Here is a 7,826-nt window from a genome sequence, read left to right on the forward strand (position 1 = left end):
AAGGACCCCCATTAACAGAGAATTAACCCTTAAAAACAATTGTTTGTTGCATATTCATCTTATACATGATGCATAAATTTCATTTAAACACAGTATTCTGTCTGGTCACTGTCAACTTCTCAATCTTTATGCTGTCTTCCTGTCTGAGTGAGGTGGGAAGAAGTTAGTTTTCTGCTGATAAGGGAGCAGTAAATTTTCTTTTTTCTGAAAGATTTAGGTGTCTTGCAGCTGCCATCCGGTGAGGACTTCTTATTCTTTTCTAAAAGAAAACATTCTACATACATAGTTGCTGTTTTAATTACAAAAGCTACTTTTTTGCTATGAAACTACATTTACTATGGTATTAAAATGTTAATACAGCACTACTCAATACAACTTCATGTGTATAGTAAATATCTGCGTAGAGCCATATAATATGCACTTTTCACAGGGGCCATGGGTTCCGAGTGCTGGAATAAAGGGATTGGCTTAAAGGTGGTGTGTGAGCACGTTCTGAAGGGGTTTACATAAAAAAAAAAAAAAAGGAAAAAAGAAAAAAAATCTTGCTTTTGAATTAAAAGCAGAGTGGAGAGTAGGACCAAATTCTTTCTGATCGCTATTTTTGGGAGGTTTCATGGAATTACAGGCTGAAAGGTGCAAGGCTGAACCCAGTGAACTGAAATCTTTGTGAAGGAGCAGCAGCTCACGTGGAAGAGTCCAATACTGTACATCACTGGAAACCACATCAGGAAATAAACTTACTGGTTCTGCTGATTCAGAAAACAAGACTGAGCCGTGTGTGAGTACGTTCTGAAGGGGTTTAGATTTAAAAAACCCCAAAACCTTGCTGTTGAATTAAAAGCAGAGTGGAGAGTAGGACCAAATTCTTTCTGATCGCTATTTTTGGGAGGTTTAATGGAATTACAGGCCGAAAGGTGCAAGGCTGAACCCGGTGAACTGAAATCTTTGTGAAGGAGCAGCAGCTCACATGTGGAACAGGCCAGTACTGTACATCACTGGAAACCATATCAGGAAATAAACTTACTGGTTCTGCTGATTCAGAAAACAAGACTGAGCGCTTGTGAGACAAGGAAAATTCATCTCAGATATTTTGCAGTTCCCTGAAGCAGTAACAAATCCACTCCACAGAGCTCACAGCTGTTCACAGAATCATGGAATGGTTTGGGGTGGAAGGGAACTTAAACCCACTCCACAGAGCTCACAGCTCCAGCTGGACTGTTCACAGAATCATGGAATGGTTTGGGGTGGAAGGGAACTTAAAGATCATCTCATTCCAAGCCCCTGCCATGGGCAGGGACACCTTCCACTATCCCAGGTTCCACTCCAAGCCCCATCCAACCTGATATTTCCTGCAATTCCTGATTTGGTTTGAGCTGTGGGCTGTCTCAGGACAGGGACAGACACTGCTCCATGTCCTGCCCTGTTCTTTCTGTGCTCTTTAGGGATGTAAAGCTCACCTGCTCCTTCCAGCAAACTTGCACTGATTTTTGCTCCGATATTGTTGTTAAATCCTTCAGCTGAAATATGTCAAAATACATTTTTCCTGGGGAATCAAGACACGTTTTCAATATTTGAAACACACTGGGTTGTTTGCTGGTGTGAGTCAGGGGAAGGGATCTCTGCCTGGCATGGTAACAGCAGCCAGTCTTTTTCCATGTTTCTTTCTTTTTAATACCTATCTGTAAATCTCAGGTTAGTGATTTACTGTGGGTCACTCCCTGCCCCAAATTGCTCAGATCTGTTGGGTTAAATGCTGCCACAGCCCCTCCTCTGTTTTGCTCTGCCTCCTTAAGGCCCACTGTCATCAACCCAGGACAAAACGGTGACACCCAGATCTGATTTGGAGATAAAAGGGCAGAGAGGGAAAATGAGGAGGGAAGCAGCTGGTTTTAAAAAAGGAGGAAAGGCAGAAAAAAACCTAATTGTGAAGCAAAAGAAAGCACTGCTTGGATACAGAAAAAAAAAAAAAAAGATTAAAACAAACACAGAAACTCAGTACATGAAGTACTTCAAACATTCACTGGGAAATAGCACTTTCTTGTTGCCAGTGCCCAGAACTATGTGCTGAAGAATTACCTGGAGTTCCAGGCCAGTGCACAGGACTTGGTTTCTCAGGTTAAAGGGATTTTGCTAACAGTGCATATGCAGGGATAATTACTGACCCACAGCCAGCAAGCCCTTTGAACAATTTTTCCAGCTCCCCGCTTGACACCTCTTGGAACAAGGCACAACTGTGAGGAAAGAGAACCAATTTAAGATGTAATGTCAAAAAAATAATCTGAGAAGGCAGCCCATGTACATTAGAGCAGAGCTGTAGCTGGGTAACCTCCTCTAATCTCCTTGCATGCCTATACTTCACTAATCACCATGGTTATATAAGCAGATCTCTGATAATATCCTCAATTATAGCAAGCCCAGGAGGGGCTGCACAGCACAGCAGAGGGAATGGGGGGGTTTGGAGCTGTGCCTTCCACGTGGGTCTGGGGGAGGACTGGCTGTGGCTTTGTGTGTGAAGGACTCTGCCAGCAGGCACAAGGGGACAGAGCCTGTCTGAGGTGCCCAGGGGAGCCCTGGCCCTGTGGGGACGCTGCTCTGGTGCTGTGGCTGGGGTGCACTGGAGCTGCCTGGCACCAGGAGCAGCCCCTGGGGCTGGGAGAGCGGCAGGGAGGAGGAGATGCTGAGTCAGAGCCCTGGAGAGGCAGCAGTGCAGGCACTGCGGAGCCTGGCTCAGGGATTTCTGTGTCTTAGGGAAGCTTTTCCTTGGAGAGGCTTTGAGATCCAGCCCCTGATCAGGAGCACTGTTGATTTATTATCTGTTAGGGAAAGCTTTGCAATTATAAACAGGAAAATTAATAAAGTTGCAGGGTTTTTGAGTTCAACACAATATTTGATGTGATTAGAACTTTTGTCATTCAAGCTGGGGTCAAGGCCATTGTGAAAAATGCCAATCACTTGTTTTTAAAATTTTTAAAGTTTAATAGTAATAAAATGATTATAAAAATAACAATATAATTACAGTAATAAAAATTTTGACAATTTGGATTAGGACAATACCAGACAATAAAAACAAAGAGTTTTGGATGGTTCTATGGGTACCTCTTTCTGGGCAAAATAAGCCCAAAAAAGGACACATGTTAACAAAGGATTAACCCTTAAAAGCAATAGCCTGTTGTATAGTCATACAGCTCATAAATGATGCATAAATTCCATTCAAACAAAGGATTCTGTCTGGTCAGTGTCAGCTTCTTCCTCTGAATCCTGACAGCATCTTCATGGCTGAGCAAGGTGGGAAGAAGTTAGTTTCTTCTGATCATGGAGCAATAAATTCTCTTTCTCTGAAAGATTTAGGTGTCCTGTGGCTGCTATCTGGTGCGAGTACCTCATTCCTTTCTTAAAATATCTCACATACATAGTTTCTATTTTAACATTTTATTATTACCTAAAACTATATATAACACACTATTCAAGAAAAAATTTTAAAGAAAATTAATACAGCATAACTTTCTAATCTAACACATATAATATTCATTTTAATATTTGCGAAAAGCCAATCATAAAATAGGCATTTTTCACAGCCATCATTATGGGAGTTGCTGTTTGTAAGAAGCCCTCTCTCCTTACAAGCTAGACAAAAATGCCATCCTCTCCCCTTTACAGAGGAGACAGAGAGAGCAGGTGGTTTTTCTAACATCAAGGTGGACAGGAGATGAGCAGAACCAGGGTAAGAATTTAGGCATAGCCTCGTTGGCTCAGATGGAGGGTTCACCAGGCTGCAGTCTCCTTGCTCACACACGAGGCAGCAGGACCTCTTAGCTGGCTGTGAGCGTGAGTGCCCTGGCAGGGGACAGAAACAGGAATATTCTGCACTCTGTGGGGAGCACTGGTGTGTTGGTGGCCTCCTCTGCTTCATGACTCAGTGCACAAGTAACATCTGGTGCCCACAGCTGCAGCTTCACGTCTGGTTCCTCCAGAACCACTTCTTGATTTTTCTGGGTGCAAATCACTTGTTTTCTCCCTGTTGTGCCCTCCCATAGCCCTCCAGCCCCCCTTGCTAGGCAGAAATTTTAAGTTTTGTTCAGGATATGTGCTAGCCAGGCCCAGAAGAGAAGCTGTCACTAGAGACTGCAGTGATGCCAGCCTGGCAGGGGAGCTCTAAAACCATGTAGGTGTTTTTTCAAGGTGAACCCCCCATCCCTTGGCCTCTCTGGGTGCTGATCCCTGTGCTTTCCCCAAATGTGGGCAAATAGGCAGCACCACTGTGCTGTGGCCATGGGGGATGGCATCCCTATTCACTAAGAAAAAAAAAGAAAAACCCATTTTTTCTGCTTTCAGTGTGAGTGTAATCCTGGCTCTCCTGCCTCAGACCTCCTCTCCCAGCCTTCTGAAGTGCTGCCCAGGGCTGTCCCTGATCCACCTCCACACTGCAAGGGCCAAAAAGAGTCACTGGAAAATAAGCAAAGTCCATCTCATAAGCAAACCCAGCTGCTCCTTTGAGGGAAATTCCTCTCTGGGCTGACCTGGCCAGTTTGGATGAAGCATTTTGAGGGAGCAGCTGATGTCTTTTGACCTTTCTGAGTACTCTTTGAGGAATTCTCCAGGTATTGCTTGCTTGCTGTCCTCTGGTATTTTGCAGGCCAAGAGGACACCAAGGCAGTGAAAGGAAAGAATTTGGTGGAAATCTCTTATTTCATCTCTCCTGCAATGATTTGTCCAGTCCCCCTGAGCCCATACCAGCTGTTTGCACAGTGTGGTAGTTTGAAATAGCTTTGTTTTTTGGTGAAAAGGAAAAAGACTCAGAGTAGATGATTTTCATGAGTGCTCTGACATTTGTCCAGCAGTAAATCCACTACACACAGGAAAGCAGCCTGCAGGTCTGCTGTGCCCATCCCATAATTTTGTTTGTTTTCAGCCTGCCTTCATTTGGTTGTGGTTTCCTGGTACAGCAGGACCTTGGCTCACATGGGCTCAGCCCAGGTTCAAGGGGCAGGTTTCCCTCCACCCTCCCAGGTCTTATTTTGTTCCATCTCCCACACCTGCCTGGCCACATTGTGAGAGCCTTGAACTGGCTCAAATGGCCAAGTTAATGAGCTGGATCATTTTATCTTGCAGTCAGGATGGGGAAATGAAGCTGCACTGCACAGATGGGGGCACGAGGAGAGAGGGAGGGGAAGGGAAAGGCTTCTGCCTTTCTGCAGCAGCCAAGTTGTTCAGCTCAAGCCTGTCATGGGACTGTACCCTCATGGTGGAGCTTTTTTATCAGCAAATATTAAATCTAAAAATAGCAGGTGTTTCTGCCAGAGAACCAGAGCAGAGGTACAGAGAAAGTTGTTGTAGGAGGGGTAAAAATCTCCTGCACGTTCCCTTTGCTGTCTGCAATATATTTACAGAAAATTCTTTGTTTAGGGGAAGAGCTGTGATAGATGAATAATGCAATGATTGACTCTCACTATTAACAGACAAATATCATGCATATAGGTTAAGAAAAGTTTTATGGATTTATAGTTGTGTTTTGCCCCCTTGCGTTGTTATCAAGGACAGCCGGGGTTGGGATATTTGGGAGGGCTGGCTTGTCACTATGGTGACATCTGAACTCCAGTCGGGATTTGAGGAAGAGAACTCCACCACTGGACAGCAAAGGAGTCAATGGACAGAATTTTGGGAGGGGTTAAAGGGTTAAAATGTGAAACCTCCATTGTGTGGGTGAGCACATGGTGAGGAAAATCCTTTGCCCCCGGCGCCAAAACATTTTCTCTATCCAGTCTTCTGTTGTACTTTTGATAAGGTTTAATAAACCTTTCTAAAATTATAACAAGTGAGTAACTATTTCTCACGGAGCCCAGCTGTCACACAAAGCCTGCAGAAAGGCCGGGCACCGTACCCCACAGCAGGCTCCCTGCTGCTTGCTGGGTCGGACAAAGCCTCCCCAAATCCACCGGGAGCTGTCCTGGCCAGGAGAGGGGAGGAGGTGCAGGTGAAGAGGCTGTGGTACCCAGGCACTCCATGGGGGCTCTAAAGCTTTTCTGCATCTGTGCTTTGGTCAAGGAGCACCCTGAGGTGTGTGCCGGACCCCTGCTGACGGCAGAGGTGCTGCTTTCCGTGACCCAAATAATCGAAATAATCCAGAGTTCTGTCTGTGCTTTGGTCAAGGAGCATCCTGAGGTGTGTGCCGGACCCCTGCTGACGGCAGAGGTGCTGCTTTCCGTGACCCAAATAATCGAAATAATCTGCGGCTCAGATTATTTCCAGTTCCAGAGGGATGCAGGAGCTTCCCATTGGCTTTGCTGGGGCTCCCTCCGCTGGCATCGGCTGGAAGGGCTCCGAGCCCGCAGCGCTGCCAGTCCTTGGCAGGGGCTGAGCGGGCATCACCCAGGGCAGGTTTCCCACCTGGAGCCTGCTGAGCCCGTGGGGCACCGGGGATGGGCAAGGAGGGGACAGCAGAGCCCAGGGCAGGGCTGCGAGTGACCCTGCGCTCCAGGAACAGGAGATTTGCTTCAGCAGGATGGTTTCTGCAGCTGCTGCTGCTGCCCTGTCCCCTCCAGGAGCCCTCTGAGCAGCAGGGACACACGGAATGTACATCCCACAAGGAATTTTATGCCTCCGTCTCTCTTGCTGGCATGTGCCAAGGGTTGTGCTGTCTGCATTCACCTCAGTACAGAGGTGCTGAGTGGTGCTGGGGGGTCTGCTGTGTCATCTTGGAGCTCTGGGGGTCCTGGGGGAACAGAAGATGCTTGTGAGGGGACCCAGGTATGGGATTCACTTAGGGGCAGGAGGGAGGGATAACTTGGGAAAAGCTGCTGGGATGGCAGTCCTTAGGAAAGCATTACCAGAGCAGCTTGAATTCACAGAATCCCAGAATCACTGGGTTGGAAGAGACCTTCAGGATCGACTCCAACCCAGCCCCAGCAGCTCAACTCAACCCTGGCCCCCAGTGCCACATCCAGGCTTTGTTAAACACCCCCAGGGATGGGGACTGCACCACCTCCCCGGGCAGCCACTCCAGAACTTTATCACTCTTTCCATAAAAAAACTTTTTCCTAATATCCAACCTGTATTTCCCTTGGCATAGCTTGAGACTGTGTCCCCTGGTTGTGTCATTTGTGAGGTGACATCTCCTGGTGCAGAGAGAGAAGCAGGATGGTCACAGCCAGGCCCTGAGAGGGGATGGGAATCCCTTCAGGAGCTCACAGGGTGAAAACAGGATCCCCTTGCTTTGTGTGGAGTGCCTAAGAAAGGCTGTGCTGTGTGAGTTCTGCTCTCCTGGCTCCCAGCAGCCCCTCTGGAAGTCAGAGAGCTCCATGGAGGCTGCTTGGAGCCCCTCCTGCTTCCCCAGGCAGCCAGAGCTGGGCAAGGAGACTGCAGCTTTGCCATGGGGTTTTGTTCAGGCTTCCCTCTGCCCTGCTCACCTGCACTGCCCAGGTGTCCCTGCCGTGGTGTGCTCATCCTGCCTTCACAGAAATCACTCCCAATGTGAGCAGGAGGTGGGGAACAGCCCTGCTCAGACTGTCCCTGTGATGTGAGCACACAGATGTGCAGCAGGCAAACCTGTACCTGAGGCTGTGTTTGTGGCCTTAGTTACCACAGGTGAGGAGCTGCACCTGCAAAAGCAAAGACAGTGGAAACCTGCCAGCAAACAGGCTCAGAGGGGCAGCCTGAGGTGAAGCCTGAGCCCAAACTCTCATTTCTCCACTGCCAGCATTTTCCCTCAGAGCCAGGTAAGCTGCTGATGACCTGAGCTGAAGGCAGGCTCTGCTCTCTGCACCTCACAGGTGCCTTGCAAAATCTTACCAGAAGTCAAGCTGCTAATTTTCAAAGCAAGGAGCTCTAAT

The sequence above is a fragment of the Passer montanus genome, unplaced genomic scaffold (assembly GCF_014805655.1).
Source record: "Passer montanus isolate IOZ18808 unplaced genomic scaffold, ASM1480565v1 scaffold69, whole genome shotgun sequence".
Classification (NCBI taxonomy): domain Eukaryota; kingdom Metazoa; phylum Chordata; class Aves; order Passeriformes; family Passeridae; genus Passer; species Passer montanus.